Genomic DNA, 23076 nt, shown 5'->3' with positions numbered 1-23076 from the left:
AAGTATTAAGCTTGTAGAACTTGTGACTCCTAAGACAGTTATTCAGAAGCATCTAAACTGTTTTGTGTCTTGTAGAATTACTAAGTATTGTTACTAGTGTATTGGTCTTAATAGAAGTGGCATAATAATTATATTTTCTGTCTTTATAATATCTGTATTTTGAATACAAGTTTTATATTTGAACCTAATTTGTTCTAGATAGAGTGGAATGTGACTTTCTCTGAAACATATTTGAATTGGATCAACCAGATGTTTAGACGTGCTCTAAATATTTATATACTGTTCATTGAACACTTGTAATGTGTTCATTCAATTTTTGAACACTTGCCTTTCTACTTTGCATCAGACACTGCATTAAGTATTGGGGATTTGAAGATGAATAAGAAAAAAATTGTTTTCCAGAGGATCTTGAGTATAGGGCAAGAGATTAGTAAATAAGTGTTATTTGTGCTCTGATAAAAGTGTGTTTTGTGGGACAGCTGGGTGGCTCAGTTGGTTAAGCAGCTGCCTGTGTTTTGTGATGCAGGGAGGATAGTCAGTTACAGGAGTTGGTGAAGGATGTTTAGAAAGGCTTTCTGGAAGAGAAACCCTGATGTAGGTATATGAGCAAATTCAAAAGGAACATAAACTTTGACTTTAATCCTATTAGAGGACCAAGGTTTATTGCAGTTTAATAGCTATAGGGCCTTGGGCAAGTCCATTAAGGGGTAATTTCCATGTGCCTTTTCACATTGGTAAAATGACAGGCTTATGGCAGTTAAATGTATTGTTGGGGGAAATATATATATTTGTGTATATATATATATTTGTAACAGTAACTGTAATGTGCAATGTAAAAGTAAAGTGATGGATCTTTAGAATAGTTGGTCATTGTATATATTTTGCATTAAGCTACAGTGATGACCACCAGACTGTGCAAAAATTATATGAACCAAGTAAATTGGGACTTTGTAGATGAGAAGATTGTATCAGTCAAAATCTGTTGAGCAGTAGAGAAATCGATAAGTTAACAGGGCCACACCCCATGTTGGGAGTGATGTTTGACAACCATAAAAAGAAACCATTGGGAATACTACTAACCAGCAAAATGCTAATAAAGTTTGTTAGGTGGGGTTTTTTTGTTTTTGTTTTTGTTTTTGTTTTTTTGAGATTTATTTATTTGACAGAGACACAGGGAGAGAGGGAACACAAGCAGGGGGAGTGGGAGAGGAAGAAGCAGGCTTCCCGCTGAGCAGGGAGCCCTTTGTGGGGCTCGATCCCAGGACCCTGGGGTCATAACCTGAGCTGAAGGCAGACGCTTAATGACTGAGCCACCCAGGCGCCCCATGATTTTTTTTTTTTTTTTTAAATATAGTTCACAAAAATTGTTATGGAATAAAAGTAAAAAAAAACCCGAACTAGGCACATAGCAAGAACTCAGTAAGTAATTGAATGAATAAATGCCTAGGAAAAAGACTAAACAGACATGGAAACACTGGTCAAAATAAAATAAAAAACTAGTAGTGCAAGATTGGCTAGGTCTGGGGTAACTTTTCCTGGTTTTCTATAGTTTGTATAACATCTTGTAGTGCAAATAAATTTTCCTTTTTTTTTTTTTTTTAATTACCACAATTTGGGAATGACCATATTTGATAATGGGAGAATGATTAAATATGAGTATCTATATAATAGGATGTCATGCAAGCATTGTATTATGTATAGTAACATATTGAAAGGGAGAGATTTGAGACATATTTCATAAAGCAAATTATCAAATACTATGCACAGATATGTGTGTGTGTATATAGGGAGGGGACTATGGATATAAACTAGAACATTTATATAAAACCTATAGGGGCACTTGGGTGACTCAGTTGGGTAAGTGTCTGCCTTTAGCTTAGGTCATGATCCCAGAGTCCTGGGATCGAGCCCCATGTTGGGCTTCCTGCTCAGTGGGGAGTCTGCTTCTCTCTCTCTCTCCCTTTGCCCTTCCCCCTGCTCGTATGCTCTCTCTCACTCATTCTCTTTCTTAAATAAATAAGATCTTAAAAAAAAATTAACCTGTAGATATATATTCTTGGTGATACGAGTTTTCTCATACTTAGATGTTTTATATAATTTTTAAAAGAAAAAGGAATACAGTACAGTAGGAAGTAGTAGGAAGAAACTTTTTGATAAATATAGTGAAATAATAAAAGGCATTTTTGTCTAGTTTACTCTGGCAGTGAAGTCTAGATTTGAGTGGATTCAAAGCCTTGCCAGAACACTGTTGCAGAAGTGCAGGCAGGAAGGAGGCTACCGGCAGCCATGCTCTGCCCAAGTGTCAGAAGAAATTGAGGTTGCAGAGGCAAGTCTTAGAACTTACCTCACTTACATTTGGTCTTAAACTTTTTTTTTATATCATCTGAATAATGTTTAGTTTCATTCTTTAGAAGAGTCTAATAATTAAAGAACTATAGTAAAACCTAAAACCTTACTTTCTTTCCACAGAGATAAACACTATTAATGCTTTGGTGTGTTCCCCTTTGGGTTTTTTTCCCTTCACTTTCATAAATGGGCATGTATATTATAATACAGTTTGGTGTTTGGGGTGTTTGTTTGTTTGTTTGTTTGTTTAGAGAAGGTAGGGAAGTGGGAGAGAGAATCTCAAGCAGGCTCCACCCCTGAGTCAGGGCTCAGTCTCCCAACTCTGAGATCATGACCTGAGCTGAAATCAAGAGTGAGTCACTTGACAGACTGAACCACCCAGGCGCCCCTGTATAATACAGTTTTAAAGACAAAATGTAATTGTTCTATATAAGTATTTTGTAAGTACTACATTAAGTAAAAACGCATGGGCAGAATATTTCAAACAGTACAAAATGTGCAGTGAAAGAGTAGTAACTTCTTTCCACCTCTGATCCCTCAGTTTACTTCTCCAGAGGTAATAAATATTAATTTTTCATATAACCTTCCAGAGAAAATTCTGTGCATGCATAAACATATGTGTTTCTGTACCCTTTTTAAAAAAAATACAGATGGTTGAACACTATACACAGTTCTGGACATTTGAGTTGTTTTCAGTCTTGCTGTTAGAGAAAGATGTTCTAGTCGATATCCTGGCATACACCTTTTTGGGCATTTGTACCAGTGTATTCATAGGATGAATTCATAGCAGTTTAATTGCTTGTATATTCTTGGAAGAGGGAATGGCATGCACAAAGGCTCAGAGGCAGGAGGAGAGAAGCCTAGAAAGTTCTGGGTACTGAAAGCAGTTTAGTGTGATTAGAGCAGAGTGTATGGGGCTGGATGTAGATCTGCTGAAAGGTCCTTCAAGAACCCCGTAGTCTAAGTGAAAGAGTGTAGACTTCATCTTATAGGGGAGGTTTCAGAATTGAAGTGTCCTTGCTGGTAATAAATTTCCATCTTAGAAATCTTTGTCCACTGTGTGAAAAATGGTGGTAAGGAAGTAAGAGGGAAGCAGGGGAACTAGTTGAGAGGCCATCACATCTGTCCAAGCAAGATGTTAAAACCTGCCTGGCTTAAGGTAGGGGATCTCACCAGAAATAATATTTGTATAGTTTTATTTGTTTCATTTTTTTTAAGCTAAGTTGGAATCCTGTCCTGCATCCTCTCTTGTACTCTTTCTTCGTGTTACATGTTACGAACATTTTCCCCATCAGATACCCTGTGTTGTCTCAAATTAGTAGGAATCTGCTTCTTTATTGCTGATTGTTAAGTTTTCTAACCTGTTCCTTTGGGGATAAGTCTCTCGGTTTCTTGCCTCTCATACTTCATCTCTCCGCTTCCCAATATTTGAATTATTTCTACTAAAGGAGTAAATGGACTTTGGGGCACCTGGGTAGCTCACTGTGGTTAAGCCTCTGCCTTCAGCTCAGGTCATGATCTCAGGGTCCTGGGATGGAGCCTGGCATCAGGTCTTTAGCTCAGCAAGGAGCCTGTTTCCCCCTCTCTCTGCCTGCCGCTGTGCCTCTCTCTCTCTCTCTCTGTCAAATAATAAAATCTTTAAAAAAAAAAAAAAAAGGAGTGAATGGACTTTGAGTAAGAGCCACATTAATTGTACATTTGAGTGCATAGATTTGAGAAGTCTAATAACTACTCAGAGTCCTTTTCTGATTCTGTTCTTGACTGTTCTCAGTGGTAGATACTTGCTGATTTAGTGACTTTTAGGTAAGGGTGCATCTTAGTTAATGGCTAAGTTGATTATCCTATCAAGTGTATAGCTATGGCTTTCAGCATTTTTCACACTAAAATTAAATCCCCTGTTTCTTATTTTGAAGGAAGATTCCTCTCCAATAAGAAAGGTAGCAAATAGAGTCCTAAAATGTCCTAGATTGGTAAGGGCTTTTGAAGAGCAGATGTCTTGATGTTCTGTGTGCAGGGAGAGTTGGTGGGGTGGGAGGGGCGGGGTTGGTATACAATGATTATACCTTGACTTTGAGCGGCCTTTCTAGGTTAAAACACATCCTATTGGAGGGAGGAAGGAGCCAGTCTGGTAGATGGAATCTAATGTTTGCAGTGTTTTTGGCTGACACAAAGGTTCCTCATTAAATTTCTTGCACTTCAGGGGTGCCTGGGTGGCTAAGTCAGTTAAGCATCTGACTCTTGGTTTTGGCTCAGGTCATGATCTCAGGATCCTGAGATGGAGCACTACATGGGGCTCCTTGGTGAGTGTGGCACCTGCTTAAGGTGCTCTTTCTCCCTTTCCCTCTCCTTTCCCGCCTTTAAGAAATTTCCTGGAGGGGCTCCAGGGGGGCTCAGCCATTAAGCGTCTGCCTTCAGCTTAGGTCATGACCCCAGGGTCCTGGGATCTAGCCCCACATCGGGTTCTCTGCTCAGCAGGAAGCCTGCTTCTCCCTGTCCAACTCCCCTTGCTTGTGTCTGTCTTCCTGTCAAATAAATAAATTTTTAAATGAAAAAAAAATTATTGGGCTTCAGATGTAAATGCTAAGTAGGGTGGTATACATTAGCCAGCCATCTTCTTCTAAATAGATTTTAGAGACTTCTTCCTGATTCTTGGTTATAGACAGGTGGACTGCAAAGCTAGGGAACTACCTTTTGCTCTATCCTTTTGTACACCTTTGCTGTATGCATTTGTTAAAATTTCCTGACTTTTAGCTAGGAAGTGGGGGTACTTTTTCCCTTCTTACCTATAAGGATGAATCTTAACTGATAACCTAAAAAAAAAAAAAGTAGGATATTAAACTCAGATGAAATTATAAGTCATCTGGCAATCTTTTCATTTTGCAGAAAACAAACCTGAGAGGCAGTGATTTTCCTGAGGTCATAGACATAGGACGAGTGCTTCTGCCTTTTTTTAACTTTTCTCCATACTGGCTCCGAATAGTCTCTGGGTTTCAAAGAATATTCTACTGCATTTGGTACTATAGCTACTTATTAGATACATACTCATTTTTTTAGATCATTTTTTTTTAAGATTTTATTTATTTTTTTGACAGAGATCACAAGTAGTCAGAGGAGCAGGCAGAGAGAGAGGGAGGAAGCAGGCTTCCTGCTGAGCAGAGAGCCCGATGTGGGGCTCGATCGCAGGACTGTGGGATCATGACCTGAGCCGAAGGCAGAGGCTTAACCACTGAGCCACCCAGGTACCCCTAGATCACTTTTTTTTTTTTTTTTAAGATATTGCTTATTTATTTGACAGAGAGAGAGATCACAAGTAGGCAGAGAGAGAGTGGGAAGCAGGCTTCCTGCGGAGCAGAGAGCCTGATGTGGGGCTCGATCCCAGGACTCTGAGACCATGACCCGAGCCGAAGGCAGAGGCCTAACCCACTGAGCCACCCAGGCGCCCCTAGATCACTTTTTTTTTTTTTTAAGATTTTATTTATTTATTTGACAGAAATCACAAGTAGGTAGAGAGGCAGGCAGAGAGAGAGAGGAGGAAGCAGACTCCCTGCTGAGCAGAAAGCCTGACGCGGGGCTCAATCCCAGGACCCTGAGATCATGACCTGAGCTGAAGGCAGAGGCTTTAACCCACTGAGCCACCCAGGTGCCCCGATGACTTTTTTTTAATTAAAGATTTTATTTATTTATTTGACAGAGATCACAAGCAGGCAGAGAGGTGGGCAGAACGGGAGGAGGGGAGCAGATTCCCCGCTGAGCAGAGAGCCCGATGTGGGGCTTGATCCCAGGACCCTGATATCATGACCTGAGCCAAAGGCAGAGGCTTAACCCATTGAGCCACTCAGGCGCCCTAGATCTCTTTTGACAGAAATATAAATCCGTGTATATTTATAGAAAAAACAATGGGAGGGATGCCTGGGTAGCTCCTTTGTTAAGCATCTGCCTTTGGCTCAGGTCATGATCCCAGGGTCCTGGGATTCAGCCCTGCATCAGGCTCCCTGCTCCTCGGCACGCTTGTTCTTGCTCTCCCGCTCCCCCTGCTTGTGCTGCCTCTCTAGCTATGTCTCTCTCTGTCAAAAAATAAATAAAATCTTTAAGAAAAGGAAAAAACAGCACAAAGACTATACTTTGTTACTACCCTTGAATATCGTATACCTGTGCACTGGCATATGTTGGGTTTTTAGTATGTGTCAGAATTTCTTTTTTAACATTGTCACCAACTTTAAAGGTTGTCCATGTATACACTGCATTATTAGACTCTAGACTCTGACCATAAGTAATACTAATGCTTGGTCTCCAGTACCAGCACTGTTTGGATTTGAGCTTATTTACTTCTTTTCCTCGTAACTCAGGACTTCTTCTTAATCCTTCAGTCGTTTCTCTTTGATAAGAACAAACCATTGTTGGAGGTCACTGTTGGTTAGCACCTATTTTTAGTATTGTCCGGTTGGGCCATTGAAAGTTATAAATTGTTTCAGCCCACTACTTTTTATTTCTCTATTAATTCTGGTATAACACCTCTGGCATGGCATGGTCATGATCATATATCATAGAGCAGGTATAAGATATTTTATATTCACAGAGGTTTGTTTGTAAGTATTCTATAATAGTGGAGGATACCAGGCGCCTGGGTGGCTCAGTGGGTTAAGCTTCTGCCTTTGGCTCAGGTCGTGATCTCAAGGTCCTGGGATCAAGCCCCATATCGGACTCTCTACATAGCAGGGAGCCTGCTTCCTCCTCTCTCTCTGCCTGCTTGTGATCCCTCTCTGTGTTACATAAAGAAATAAAGAATCTTTAAAAAAATAAGTAAGATAATAGAGGGTACCCTAATTCCTTGCAGTATTTCTTGTGTCCCTTTTCTATTTATATCTTTAACTTTCTACTCCAATTAAAATTTTTTGTTGTGAATATATGTTGAGACTATAAAATAATAGTGACATGGTTAGCTGTTTAGAATAGAATTTTTTTAAAAGATTTTATTTATTTATTTGACAGACAGAGATCACAAGTAGGCAGAGAGGCAGGCAGAGAGAGAGCCCAATTTGGGGCTCAATCCCAGGACCCTGAGATCATGACCTCAGCCAAATGCAGAGGCCTTAACCCACTGAGCCACCCAGGCGCCCCTAGAATAAATTTTATCTTTTTTTTTTTTCTTTCCATTCCCTTGTCAGACATGGTCTTTGATTCTTCTCTCCTTGTCATGTCTTTTGGGTATTTACAAATACATAATTTTCCCCACAGTTTCTTGGTTAAGCTTTTGCCTTTATCTCCTTTCCTGTATTTGTTTTCATGTTTTTAAGGAGTAGCCAAATTGACAAATTACTTCTTTTCATAAACTAATATTAGTTTAAAGTAACATTCTATTTCTTTCATTGTTTAAACTTCTGTATGTCTATGTTCCTATACATGTATATCCTTTTTCTGTTTTTCAGATTTCTTTTGTTCTATTGAGTAGCACTTTAGCTCTTATCCATGCTTCATGCTACTATAGTGTTTACTCACTAAGAATATCTTACTCTTTTTTTTTTCAATATAACTGTTACTTGATATTTGTTCAGAGACCTCATATTGCCATTTATTATCATTATTATGCCTTTAGTATGGGTAAACATTGTTAAATTTAACCTGTTGGCTTCTGATTTAACACTGACCTTATAGGAGACCCCATTTACCAATTAAAAATGGTCTTGAGTGGGGGCTTAGTCGTTAAGCATCTCCTTCAGCTTAGGTCATGATCCCAAGGTCCTGGGATCAAGCCCTGCATTGGGCTACCTACTCAGCAGGAAGCCTGCTTCTCCCCCTTCCACTCCCCCTATTTGTGTTCCCTCTGTCACCGTGTCTCTCTGTCAAATAAATAAATAAATTTTTTTTTTTTTTAAGTGTCTCGGTTTCACCAAGTAGCCTTCATGAGTGAGTACTGGGTTATAGGGATACTCAAGCATTGACCACATGGTCACTGAGACAAATTGCAAAACCAGAAGTTCACTCTTGTTACATATGTCCATTTTTCTTCTTCTTTTTTTTTTTTTTTTTCTTGTGTGATGTGTTGAGCTTGTTCATACCTTGTAGAGAAAGATTTTGTTATTGATGGTACCCATTGTAGAGGTCAAACTTTAGGACTTCTTTCTTTGGTTGTACATTCCATAATTGCTTATTTGGGAACTATACAAGTTTTGAGGTGGACTTTGTAGATTTTTCTCTAAATAACAAAACAGTTATTTGTTTTGAAGAATGAACCAAAAATTCTCTTAGTAGAAAGCCATGGGTTTTTGAGTAGCTTGGATTTATGTAGACCTGTATTTAGGGTTGAGAACTATTGTATTCTAGGTCACTCATTTTGGAGCCATGATTAGGAGAGGTTCTATATCAGTCACTTTTGGGGACCTTTTGGAATAAAGTCTCTTCCACCCTAGATCTACTGAGCAAGAATCTGTGGGATCTATGTATTTTAAAGCTCACCAGGTGATTCTGGTATCATCCAGGTTTGGGAACCACTGCTCAGGTAGAATCTGCTCCCAAATCCATAGCTGTCCCTATTGCATGTTCTATAAATTCTGTATTGTGTGTGTGTAATCTGTTCCTTTTTATGACATATTTATTTATTCAAAATAATAGACTTGCCATAGGGGTGTCTGGGTGGCTCAGTGGGTTAAACCTCTGCCTTCAGCTCAGGTCATGATCCCAGGGTCCTGGGATCGAGCCCGCATCGGGCTCTGCTCAGCAGGGAGCCTGCTTCCCTTCCTCTCTCTCTGCCTACCTCTCTGCCTACTTGTGATCTCTGTCTGTCAAATAAATAAATAAAATCTTAAAAAAAAAAATAGACTTGCCATAGATCCTCAGCCTTCCTCATATTCTCAGCAGTGAAAGACTGTAGGACTACTCCAAAGACAGCGTAACTCTGAGGTGCTTTCAGGGCTTAGAGCAAAGCAGAGATATGGTAGTTCCTGACATTGTCGCCCTTTGGAGAACAAAAAGAAGTGAGGCATTAAGTTGCTGTATGCCCGCAAAAGTGTCAAAAGCAGAGAGGGTAGCATGTGGTTGGGAACCAGCTTTCCCTTGGTACTATGGCACTAGTGTGTTGACTTCCAGATAAACTTTGTCTTCGGTTTCATTTGTAAATGTTCAACAAGCGAAATAAACAGGCTACCTTTACTGAGGAATCAAAACATAGCTTCTGAAGCCAGGTCACCCTAATAAACCTGAGATGGTTTAGTATGGTTCCATTCAGTTATGTTGAATTTATTTGCAGAGAATTTGTCTGATTCCATACATATTTAAATTTTTCCCCCACCTATGGTCTCCTCTTTTAGCATGTCCGCTCTACTGTAGTTTGCCTATCAAGGTCCATCCTTTAAGATCCAGCCTTAGCGTTTTCTTTCCTTGAAGCCCTCTTTTACTCACTTAAGCCATCCTTTGTGCCAGGGTAGTGGGAAGTATGTTAATCCCTGTTAGAGCACTCATCACACTACAATGGGCCCTTAAACAATGTGGAGCTAGGGAATCCAGTGCCCCCGACACTCCGTCTCCAACTTGAAAATACGGGTATTACTTTTAACTCCCAAAAAACTTAACTACTAATAGCTGTTGACCAGAAGCCTCACTAACGATCTAAACAGTTGATTAACATGTTTTATATGTTACATGTATTATATACTGTGTTCTTACAATCATGGGAACTTGGGATCACTATTTCTTGGGAAGAGTGTATAGATAGTCTTCTGATATGCTTCAGGAAATAAGTTGGGGTTTTTTAGCAATCAGTTGTCCCTTGTAAAGGACAGCAGTATATTAAAAAGTTGTGGTAGTTTTATTTGTAGACTACTAGGAAATCATCCTTTTCTACTATCTTATTCTTCATACCCATCTATTATTCTTAGAATATATGTATTTTTTAATAACTGAGCTCCACAAAGGACTAAATTCTGTATTGATGAGTATAAAAGGTTATTTTGGTTGATTTCCTTTGGGAAATATCTGACATACTGGCTGTACAGCCATAAATTACTAACCTTATTGTCAACATCAGCATAGTCACCTTTATTTTTTTTACTTAAGATTTTATTTATATGGGGTGCCTGGGTGGCTCAGTGGGTTAAAGCTTCTGCTTTCGGCTCAGGTCATGATCTCAGAGTCCTGGGATCGAGCCCCACATTGGGCTCTCTGCACAAGCAGGGAGCCTGCTTCCTCCTCTCTCTCTCTGCCTGCCTCTCTGCCTACTTGTGATCTCTGTCTGTCAAATAAATAAATAAAAATCTTAAAAAAAAAAAAAAGATTTTATTTATTTATTTGACAGACAGAGATCACAAGTAGGCAGAGAGGCAGACAGAGAGAAAAGGAAGCAAGCTCCCTGCTGAGCAGAGAGCCCGATATGAGGCTCGATCCCAGGACTCTGGGATCATGACCGGAGCCGAAGGCAGAGGCTTTAACCACTGAGCCACCCAGGCGCCCCAAGGCGCCCCTATTTTTAAAATATTTTTCATCTAGAACATATTTATTGAGCAGTGCATGGTCAAGTGATTTTATTATTAGTTTTTAAACATTGATTTTAAGGGGCACTTGGGATCACGCCCTGCATCGGGCTCTCTGCCGGCTTCCTCCTCTATCTCTGCCTGTCTCTCTGCCTACTTGTGATCTCAGTCTGCCAAATAAATAAATAAAATCTTTTTTTTTTAAAGTTTATTTAAAAAAAATTATTTTAAGTAATGCAAGCTCTGCATGAATTACGGGGCTTGAACTCATGACCCTGAGATCAAGAGTCGCATGCTCTACTGACTGAGCTAGCCAGCCTTTATTTTTATGTGGTGGGATTTTTTTTTTTTTTTAAGAATTTATTTATTTATTTGACAGAGAGAGATCACAAGTAGGCAGAGAGGCAGGCAGAGAGAGAGAGGAGGAAGCAGGCTCCCCGCTGAGCAGAGAGCCCGATGCGGGACTCGATCCCAGGACCCTGGGATCATGACCTGATCCGAAGGCAGTGGCTTAACCCACTGAGCCACCCAGGCGCCCCATGTGGTGGGATTTTTTTTAATGTAACCTATAATTGTGTTGTTAGGACATATTTGTTTTTCTTTATTTAAGAAATGACACACACACCCACACTCAACACAGAAAAGAAATGACACAAACGACAATAAAGGAAATAAATTCATATAGTTAAACTTCCACTTAGCATACAATATTTTGATTTTCCATAAATTCCTTCCTGTTCTTGTCATGGGCAGAAAACATCTATATGTGTTTCGTGTGACAGTAAAATCAATATCAAGTGTCTGCTGTTTACATAACACTGTTCTGTGTTTATTGATGTAGAGGATACAGAAGTAAAAGGCATAGTTCCTCCCCTCAACAAGCTAATAGACTATGTGGGGAAAAGACAATCATCGAACAGTATACCACAATGAAAACCAGACAAACATGAAGTCAGTTTGCACTTAAGAAGATGTGGTTTAGAGGGGCACCTGGGTGGCTCAGTGGGTTAAGTCGCTGCCTTCGGCTCAGGTCATGATCTCGGGGTCCTGGGATCGAGTCCCGCATCGGGCTCTCTGCTCAGCGGGGAGCCTGCTTCCCTTTCTCTCTCTCTGCCTGCCTCTCTGCCTACTTGTGATCTCTCTGTCAAATAAATAAATAAAAATCTTTAAAAAAAAAAAAGAAGAAGAAGAAGAAGATGTGGTTTAGGGATGCCTGGGTGGCTCAGTTGATTAAGCATCTGCTTCGGCTCATGTCATGATCCCAGGGTCCTGGGATCAAGTCCCACATCAGGCTCCTTGCTCAGCGGGTAGCTTGCTTCCCCCTCTGCCTTCCCTTCTGCTTGTGCACTGTCTCTCTCTCTCTGACAGGTAAATAAATAAAATCTTTAATAAACATTGTGGGGGGAAGATGTGAGGAGGGGATCACTTGAGCTGGGAGGGGAACAAGACAATAGGCACTTGTTTAGAAGATGCCCAGAAGATGAGGTTGGGTGGGTGGAAACGATGGGAATGAACTGTACAGAGTTCTGAGAGTGAAGCTAAAGAGTTTGGAGTTGAAGGGTGCCTGGCTGGCTCAGTCCAGACAGCATGTGACTCTTGATGTCAGGATCATGAGTTTGAGCCCGCATTGGGCATGGAGATTACTTTAGAAAAAAAGGAAAAAGAAAAAGTGTGGAGTTGATTAAATAAGCCTCAACCACCATGCGTTTTTGCACCTCATTTCAGAAAGAAGGTTTTATCAGGCAGCAATATGCTGGACAGATGAGTAAAGAGAGAACAGTCTGGGATGCTGTTGTTCCTTTTTGGCTCTTTCCTAGAATTGGTTAGTTACCAGGTTCTGTCCTCTGGATGCTACCTTCATCATATAGAAATTCAGTAGTTTATCAGAGAAGACAGTTTAGTGGGGAATATTTATGTAAGGTTTGTGATTAGAATTCTAGGACACTGGGGCACCTCGGTGGCTCGGGTCACAATCCCAGGGTCCTGGGACCAAGCCCCTCATTGGGCTCCCTGCTTGGTGGGGAGTCTGCTTCTCCTTCTCCCTTTCCCTCCTCCCTCCCCTTCCCCCAACTTATGTGCCCACATACTCTCTTTCTCTCTCAAATAAAATCTTTAAAAAAAAAAAAAAAAAGGATTCTAGAAAACAGAAAGGTTATATATTTGTTTGGTTAACATGTATTCCTTACCGTCTGGGGTGGAGGATCCAGAGGAGCACAGTGTAATGATACAGAGGAGCATTGGAGCCAGGCTTTGTATATGCATTGTTCTGTTGAGTCTTTATGACAGCCTGTGAAGTGGATACCATTATTGTCCCTGTTTTGCACAAAAGGAAACAGAAGCACAGAGGGTAGCATATCTCACTCCGTGTCACACTGCTAGATTGGTAGAGGAACCAGAATTGGGATGCAGGTTGTTGGCTGGGGGACCTAAGCTTTCAATGACTATCCATTCTGCTTCTCCTGTCCCTTCGCTCCTTTTTTCAATATGAAATGAGCATTTACCTCATATTAGGCATTATATTGAAATGTGATTTTTGGGGGGCGCCTGGGTGACTCAGTGGATTAAGCCTCTGCCTTCGGCTCAGGTCATGATCTTGGGGTCCTGGGATTGAACCCCTCATCAGGCTCTCTGCTCAGTGGGGCGCCTGCTTCCCCCTCTCTCCGTCTGCCTCACTGCCTACTCGTGATCTCTGTCTCTCTGTCAAATAAATAAATAAAATCTTTAAAAAAAAAAAAAAAGGAAATGTGATTTGCCAGTGTCTACATAATATTACACTTTGTGGATGTATCATTTTCCAGGTTTTAACTATTCACCTATGGTTGTACTTCTAAGTTGTTTATAATTAGTCAGGCTTAGTTAAAAGAGTTTGTGACTCTTGATCTCTTGGGGTCATGAATTTGAGCCCCGCATTGGGTATAGAAATTAAATAAATAAATAAACTTAAAATAATGTCCTTATAATCTTAATATTCATCTCTCATTATTTCTGGGCATGAAGTGAAGCGGAGTTACTGGGCCACCAATTTGAATATTTTGAAAATTCTTGATTCATATCACCAGTTACCTTGCTGATTTCATGGCACCATGACCAACATTAGGGACTATCCTTTAAAACAGCCACAGCGGGCCTCTGGGTGGCTCACTGGGTTAAAGCCTCTGCTTTCGGCTCAGGTCATGATCCCAGAGTCCTGGGATCAAGCCCCACATCGGGCTCTCTGCTCAGCAGGAAGCCTGCTTTCCCCTCTCTCTGCCTGCCTCTCTGCCTTCTTGTGATCTCTCTCTGTCAAATAAATAATAAAATTTTTTTTTAAAGATTTTATTTATTTATTTGACAGAGAGAAATCACAGGTAGATGGAGAGGCAGGCAGAGAGAGAGAGAGGGAAGCAGGCTCCCTGCTGAGCAGAGAGCCCGATGCGGGACTCGATCCCAGTACCCCGAGATCATGACCTGAGCCGAAGGCAGCGGCTTAACCCACTGAGCCACCCAGGCGCCCCAATAATAAAATCTTTTAAATAAATAAATAAAGCAGCCTTAGCAGTTTAATAGACATAACATGCTGTCATGTTACATTAATTGGCTTTTTTGTTTGATTTAGTGTTAAAGAAGTTCTTTTTCCTTCCTTTTTTTTTTTGGTCATTTATTTGTGTCCTTTGCCCAGCTTTTTTTTTTCCCCTTTTGGTGTTCATCTTTTTCTCATAAATTTTACAGTCGTTTGATAAGGATGTTAATCCTTTGTCACATATGCTACAAATACTTATTTTCTTTGTTGACTGTTTTCTTTTTAATTTTGTTCAATGTTTTTGTCATAAGAATTTTTTAGGGTGGGGGAGGGACACTGGATGGCTCAGTCAGTTAAGCATCTGCCTTCAGCTGAGGTCATGATCCCAGGGTCCTGGGATTGAGTCCTGTGTTGGTCTCCCTGCTCAACCAGGAGCCTGCTTCTCCCTCTGTCTTCTGTGTTCCCCGCTTGTGTGTGTTCTCTCTTTATGACAAATAAATAAAAATCTTAAAAATAAAAAAAAGACTTTTTTGCGGGGAAGCCTGGGTAGATCATTCATTGGGCATCTGCCTTCAGCTCAGATCATAATCCCGGGTTCCTAGGGATCGAGCACCACATCAGGCTCTCTGCTCAGCAGGAAGCCTGCTTCTCACTCTCCTAATTCCCCCTGCTTGTGTTTCCTCTTTTGCTGTGTCTCTCTCTCTGTCAAATAAATAAAATCTTTATGGTCAAAATTTCAGTAATTTACTCTGGTTTCTCCCTGTTATTTCTGTGTCTTAGCACAAAGCCTTCCTCATTCTGAGATCAGAAGGCTCTTCACCTATATCTTTTTTCAAGGTGGGTTCTTTTTGTTGTTGTGTTGTTTTTAATGTGTGTGTGTCAGTATTTTCCAAGTAGCTTAATAGTTTTTTGGCACTTTTTATGGAGTAATCCTCTGCTGCCAACTAATTTTTAAAAGGACAGCTTTTTATGTTCTAGGGGTTGTTTCTGGATTGTCTCTTCTGTTCAGATAGGCTATTTGTGATAGTGCCACTTACACTACATTAATTATTGTGGCTTTATAACATGTTAATATTTGGAAATAGAAGGTTGCTTTCATTTTTTGGAAATTTTATTGCTCTTATCATCATCTTGTTTATTTTTCAGACATTTTGAGAATTACCTTATATAAAGGAGAAAGAATGAGGAGTTTTCTGTCTGCAGCCTTTTTTTTTTTTTTTTCTTTTTTTTTTTTTTTTTTTTTGAGAGAGAGAGAACATGTGCGCTCACACAAGCCAGGGAGGAGGAGAGACAGAGAGAAGCAGACACCCTGCTAAGCAGGGAGCCCAACATGGGACTTGATCCCAAGGTCCTGGAATCACGACCTGTGGGAAAGGCAGTGCCTAACCACCTGAGCCACTCAGGTGCCCCATGTTTGGCCTTTCTGATCATGGATAAACATAGTAGCATCCCTGTTTAGTGAGGTCTTTTATGTTCTTGGGAGAGTTTTGTAGCTTGAAATAGGTCTTCACATTTTTTTTTTTAAGATTCTTTATTTATTTATTTGATAGAGATTACAAATAGAGAGGCAGGCAGGGAGAGAGGAGGAAGCAGGCTGCCTGCTGAGCAGAGAGCCCAATGCGGGGCTCGATCCCAGAACCCTGAGATCATGACCTGAGCTGAAGGCAGAGGCTTTAACCCACTGAGCTACCCAGGCGCCCCGGTCTTCACATTTTTAGTTGAGGTTATTTTTATTTTGATAGGTTTCTTTTTTTTTTTTTAATGGGAATTTTTTTTAAGATTTTACTTATTTATTTGACAGCGAGATAGAGAACACAAACAGGCAGAGTAGCAGGGAAAGGGGGAGGCAGGCTGTCTGCTGAGCAGGGAGCTTGATGTGAGGCTTGATCCTAGGACTCTAGGATCATGACCTGAGCCACACAGGTGCCCCTTGGTTCTCAGTTTCGGTTCAGGGTCATGAGATTGAGTTTTACATCAGGCTTTGCACTGGGCATAGAGCCTGCTTGGGATTCTCTCTCTGCCCAGTTCCACCTTCTTCCTCTCTGTCTCAAAAAAATCTGTCTCAAAAAAAAAAAAAAAAGAAAATCGGAACCCTAGAAAATACAAATTAGAATAGAAGGCTATTATTATATAGCTTGAGAGGGGGAAAAAAAGTGATCAGGGTGTGGCCAACTAAAAAAAATGGTAACTCAGATCCTGCTACACAGGTCTTAACAATGAAAGAAAATTCCTTAGTTAAAGAAAACCTTTTTCAAGCATGTAACTCAGAAATTTCTCCCACATATCCTTTAGTGTAAGCCAAGGGCATAAGGCCAAAACAAAACTTGGTGAAAGCAGTTCTGTAGGGGATAAGACCATGTGACACAAATATACCCAGCTTTTTTTCCTGATGGTCTGGCATAATTCTGGGATAAAGCCTATTCTAGAATGCTGAATTCCACAGAGAGGTCAACTCAGATCAGGACAGAGAAAGTCTCCTTTGGATTTACTAGTTAAGGGCCATCGTACCCCTTAGAGCAATTCAGTAGAGAATTTGGGGAACAGAAACCAGACTGAAGGCATAGAAAAGAAATAAAGGAATGGAAATGGCTAGTGTGAGATTGACCATGGAAGGAATACAGAAATGGTAGATGCTAAATTATTGAGTGGGTTAAAGAAGTTTTAAGATGTGAAAGATTTGAGCAACACAAAGCTGGCAGAGAAAAGACTGAGATGGGGCTCCTGGGTGGTTCAGTGGGTTGAGCCTCTGCCTTCGGCTTAGGTCATGATCTCAGGGTTCTGGGGTCGGGCCACATCAGGCTATCTGCTCGGCAGGGAGCCTGCTTCACCCTTTCTCACTCTGCCTTCCTCTCTGCCTCCTTGTGATTTCTCTGTCAAATAAATAAATAAATATTTTAAAAAGAAAGGAAAAGAGAAAACTGAGACAAGAGGGAGAGGTCTGATCCAGTAGGTTCCCAAGGTTGCAGGCCAGGCCGGTTGGTAAGAGCATGGCCAAACCATAAGGGCCCCTGTTATAGGCCAGGTTTTTGCATCCTCCTACTCGACCAGTAGTCAGCAAGGGCAGTAAGTGTTCAGGTGCCAGTTTTCCTCTCTGCTGGCCCCAACATTTGCAAGTGCCAAGATCGCACTGTCACAATCTGAGGGAACCTTCTTTGGCCCTATTGTAGAAGTTGATTGAATGATTTTTCAAGATTTTGTTCATTTGAGAGGGAGTGAGAGCTTGAGCAGGGGTCAGGGAGAGGGAGGAACAGAGGGAGAGGAAGAACCAGACTCCCCACTGAGCAGGGAGTCCTACTGGGACATCCTAGGACCATGAGATCATGACCTGAGCCAAAGGCAGACACTTAACTATCTGAGTCACCCAGGCACCCCCAGAAATTACCATTTAAAATAAATAAATTAAAACAGATGTTTGTAAGCTTCACTTTGTCACCAGGATGACAGAAATATGCAAAAGATCTGTTGTGGTTTTTTTAAAGATTTTATTTATTTATTTGACAGAGAGAGAGCACAAGCAGGCAGAGGCAGAGAAAGAAGCAGGCTCCCCGCTGAGAAAGGAGCCCAGTGTGGGACTCGATCCCAGGACCCCGGCATCATGACCTGAGCCAAAGGCAGATGCTTAACCAACTGAGCCACCCAGGTGTCCTGAAAAGACCTGTTCTTCAGGAGACCAACCCACTTTCTAAGCATCTTTGGTCAGTCATGGATTATGGACTATAGTCCAGTCTCCTTATTCCTTTTCCAGTGCCATTGAGTTGAAGGTGATAGCCAGACATCCATATGGAGAGGTCTCCTATAGAGAGTGAAATTAAGGAAATACAGATATGGATTTGAAAGATCTCTGGAGATAGCTGAACTAAAGTGGCAATAGAGAAAGGAATAGAGCCTTGATGTGTTGGAAGGGGCAGGTGGAGCAGCTCTCAGAGGCAAAGAAGAGACCTAGGAAGGACAGAGGGAGTAAAGAGGCTAATGAAGTAGGAATATAAGTTTCATGCTGTCAGTTGCCAGAGAAACTGAGATGGAGGGTGAGGGGAAGGCCTTTGGGTTAGCTGTTGTGGTTCCCGGTATATTGTGCTTATGGACCACACAGAGGGACCACTGAGGCTAAAGAGTGAGTGGAGTCCTTTTTAGTATGGATATGTTCTGAAGGCAAGCAAAGCCTTATACAAGGGTGTGCAAACTAAATATATGATGTCATCTCATCTATATAAAAATACATACCCATAAGGGGGAAAACAAAACAAAAGGGCTAGGTGATTATCTCTAGGTATAGGGATTGTGTATAACTTTTTTTTTTAAGATTTTCTTTATCTGACAGAAATCACACATAGGCGGGGGGTGAGGAGGGTTGGTGAGGCGAAGCAGGCTCCCAGCTAAGCAGCAAGCCTGACATAGGGCTCAATCCCAGGACCCTGAGATGATCATGACCTGAGCCAAAGGCAGAGGCTTAACCCACTGAGCCACCCAGGTGCCCCAATAACTTTTTTTAAGATTTTATTTTTTATTTTATTTTATTTTACACAAGTAGGCAGAGAAACAGAAAGAGAAAGGAGGAAGTAGGCTCCCCACTGAGCAGAGAGCCTGATGGGGGGCTCAATCCCAGGACCCTGGGATCATGACCCGAGCTGAAGGCAGAGGCTTCAACCCACTGAGCCACCCAGGCGCCCCTAAAGATTTTATTTTTTAAATAATCTGTACACCCAACATGGCGTTTGAACCCACAATCCCAAAATCAAGACCCCCCTCCCCCGACAGAGCCAGCCAGGTGCCCCATGAATAACTTTAAAATACATATATTTTAGGGGCGCCTGGGTGGCTCAGTGGGTTGAGCCGCTGCCTTCGGCTCAGGTCATGATCTCAGGGTCCTGGGATCGAGTCCCGCATCGGGCTCTCTGCTCAGCAGGGGCCTGCTTCCCTTCCCCTCTCTCTGCCTACTGTGATCTCTCTCTGTCAAATAAATAAATAAAATCTTAAAAAAAAAATAAAAATAAAATACATATATTTTAGGGGTGCCTGGGTGGCTCAGTGGGTTAAGCTGCTGCCTTCAGCTCAGGTCATGATCGCAGGGTCCTGGGATCGAGTCCTGCATCGTGCTCTCTGCTCAGCAGGTGGCCTGCTTCCCTTCCCCTCTCTCTGCCTGCCTCTCTGCCTACTGTGATCTCTCTCTGTCAAATAAATAAATTAAATCTTTTTAAAAAAAAGATTAAAATACATATATTTTATGTGCTTCACTTTTCTGATTTCTCTAAAAAGTGAAGTACATAAAAATATATATATTATATTTATATTTTAGATTATACTTCTATAATCTAAAAAATACTGTGTTCTGAAGGTACGTGTAAATCCCTTTTTCGTAGTGTTGGTCCACAAAAATGTTTGAAAAATGTAGAAAGCATGGCTGACTGAAGGGGAGAGGAAGAGCATGAGGGGAGAGGAGGGGAGTGTAAGAGTATTTTTTTTTAATTCAGTTTAACATATAGTATATTACTTTTTTCAGAGATGATTTAGTGATTCATCACTTGCATATAACACCCAGTGCTCATTACATCAAGTGCCCTCTTCAGTGCCCATCACCCAATTACCCCATCCCCTCCAGCTACCCTCAGTTTGTTTCCTGTAGTTAAAAGTCTCTTTGTAAGTGTATTCTGTGCATGTTGTGTGGCTAAGTGAAACTGAGTGGAAACAGAGCTGATTTTGTAGAGGAAGAGAAGAAATGGATCATAACTGGAAGGGGTGGGATGGCTGGCAGAGCACAGTCCTCAGGGAGTGGGAGGAGAGACCTGGTCTAGGCTATTAGGTTAGTTATTGATTCAGAGAAGGGACTCCATTCTCTTGGGGAAAGTTAGGTAAACAGATCCACTGCTTGAGGGGATGCTTTGAGTTTTCTAAAGCAGTGTATGGGAGAGGCCTGTGCCTTGCTACTTTGTATCTGATTTTTCTCTGTAAAAACTGAACCTGCTGCTTATCAAGACCCTGAGTAGAGGCTGATGTTCAGGAACCCTGTGCTGTGTGTTTTTTCAGTGAGAGAATACTCTGTCTGCTCAGCATCCTGGCAACACAGTTGGTTTCAGTTTGTACTCCTTGTACCATTTCTTTTCTACCTGGTTTATAATTCCAGTGATTTCTTTTAGGTTAGACTTGATTATTATAGCAAGTTATTATAGCAGGTTATTTATAAATTATTTATATTTACAAGTTCAAGCCAGAGGGGAGATGGGTTTTTTTACAACCCGACAGAGCTCAGAGATTAAATGTTTTTCCTTCACCAGTTTTACAATAGAAGATATCTAAATAGCATGGGATTATGTAGTGATTGTCTGGCAGGATCAGTATTAGCATTTCTGGCTTATGAATTTTTTGTTCTCTCTGCTTTGGTATTTTTCCCAAGAATGTCACAAAGATAGATGGGCTTTTTCTCTGTTCCCTAATTCTAGCATTTGGAATTACCCATTCTTGTTGGAGTACTAATTTGGGGACCTTCCTGGCCTGAAAATTCTCTTTTTAAAAAATCTGTGAAGAGCAGTGGTATAAAGTAGTACTTCTCAAACTTTAATGTAGGAAATCACTTGGAGATCTGTTAAATTGCAAGTTCTGATTCTGTGGGTCAAGAGGAGAGCCTGAAGGGGCACCTACCTGGCTCAGTTGGAAGAGTGTATGACTCTTGATCTCAGGGTTGTAAGTTGTAAGTTTGAGCTCCAGAGTTTTAAGTTTGGTGTAGCGATTACTTAAATAAATAAAAAACTTAAAAGAATTGTTTAAGGGGCGCCTGGGTGGCTCAGTGGGTTAAAGCCTCTGTCTTTGGCTCAGGTCATGGTCCCAGGGTCCTGGGATCAAGCCCCACATCGAGCTCTCTGCTCGGCGGGGAGCCTGCTTCCTCCTCTCTCTCTGCCTGCCTTTCTGCCTGCTTGTGATCTCTGTCTGTCAAATAAGTAAATAAAATCTTAAAAAAAAAAAAAGAAGAAGAAGAAGAAAAAAGAATAGAGGGGCGCCTGGGTGGCTCAGTAGGTTGAGCCTCTGACTTCGGCCCAGGTCGTGATCTCAGGGTCCTGGAATGGAGCCCCGCTTTGGGCTCTCTGTTCGGCAGGGAGCCTGCTTCCCCAGTCCTCTCTGCCTGCCTCTCTGCCTACTTGTAATCTCTGTCAAATATGTAAATAAAATCTTAAAAAAAAAGAAAAAAGAATAGAGCCTGAAGTTTTGTGGGGTCTTTTGTTTTGTTTTTTTTTGTGTGTGTTTTTTTAGATTTTATTTATTTATTTGACAGACAGAGATCACAAGTAGGCAGAGAGACAGGCAGATAGAGGGGGAAGCAGGCTCCCTGCCAAGCAGACAGCCCGACTCGGGGCTCGATCCTAGGACACTGGGATCATGACCTGAGCTGAAGGCAGAGGCTTTAACCCACTGAGCCACCCAGGTGCCCACGTTTTGTGCTTCTGATAAGCTCCATGGTTATGCCATTGCTGCTGGTCCTTGGACCATGCTTTGAGTAACAAAGGTATATAGCAGTGCTCTCCAACACAGTAATAGCACCAACCCCATGGGACTGTTGAGAATTACAGTGTGACTAGTTCACATTGGTTATGTTGAGTTCTCCATACCTACCTGCTTTACCTTAAACCATTGTACCTGTTCTGTCCCTTAAGTTAGGTAGTAACTCCTTAGAGGTGCCTGGCTGGCTCAGTCAGAAGAGTATGTGACTCTTGATCTCAGGGTTGTGAGTTCGAGCCCCACGTTGGGTATAGAGATTACTTAATTAAATAAATTTCTAAAAATACGTAAATATGGGGTGCCTGTATGGCTTAGCCATTAAGCAGCTGCCTTTGACTCAGGTCATGTTCCCAGTATCCTGGGATCGAGCCTCACGTCGATCTTAGTGGGAAGCCTGCTTCTCCCTCTGCCACTCCTCCTGCTTATGATCCCTCTCTCTCTGTGTCTCTCTCTGTCAAATAAAATCTTTAAAAAATATACTATAAAAAAATATGGGGGCGCCTGGGTGGCTCAGTGGGTTAAGCCGCTGCCTTCCGCTCAGGTCATGATCTCAGGGTCTTGGGATCGAGTCCTGCATCAGGCTCTCTGCTCAGCAGGGAGCCTGCTTCCCTCTCTCTCTCTCTGCCTGCCTCTCTGTCTACTGTGATCTCTCTCTGTCAAATAAATAAATAAAATCTTAAAAAAAAAATACGTAAATAAGTAAAACAGATAGCAACTTCTCGAATGCAGGACCAAGCCTCACCTGTCTCTCTGTGGTCTTTGTACTGCCTTGTGGTGGTTCTAAATGCCTGTGTGGGCACAATGTTAAGGTGCCCCAACAGAGAATTAGAGAAATGTGTCTCTAATGGAAGTACCAAAATCTTCATTTAAGACTAGGGCAAGAATACAAAACACTTTAATTTTGAATTAACCTTGTATATACTTCAATTATTTTGTGAATTAGATGATTGTTCAGGTCCATTTTACTCTTAGGTGTCTGGGTACTTTGGTACTCACAAGATTTAAGAGCCAGAAACTATGAATTGGCTCATTTTTCTTTTCCTGTGTTTTTTTTTTTAATATATATATATATCTTCAGTTAGTAGTATCTACCAACCTAGTCATAGTGCTGTGAAGCAAAAATGTCTTGTTGTACATGGTTCCTGTCCTCAAGGAATTCATGGTCTCACAGAGGAGAGATACATGAATGTCAAGTTGATGGTATGACACAGGAGGTAGTGTTGTGTGGTAGCCACAATCAGGACCATTGGAGTCTGGATCCAAGGTTTGATTCTGGCTCCAAGA

General features: G+C 41.3%; 1 protein-coding gene across 2 annotated transcripts in view; it reads left to right on the top strand.

Annotated features, from left to right (window-relative positions):
* Nucleotides 1–23076, top strand: part of CTCF (CCCTC-binding factor) — a 54966-nt gene that overhangs the window by 6613 nt on the left and 25277 nt on the right. The window lies entirely within an intron of this gene.

This window comes from Neovison vison, chromosome 7, assembly GCF_020171115.1.
Source record: "Neovison vison isolate M4711 chromosome 7, ASM_NN_V1, whole genome shotgun sequence".
In the NCBI taxonomy this organism is placed as follows: domain Eukaryota; kingdom Metazoa; phylum Chordata; class Mammalia; order Carnivora; family Mustelidae; genus Neogale; species Neogale vison.
Note: the sequence above shows the minus strand (reverse complement) of the source record. Positions and strands in the feature narration are given on the sequence as shown.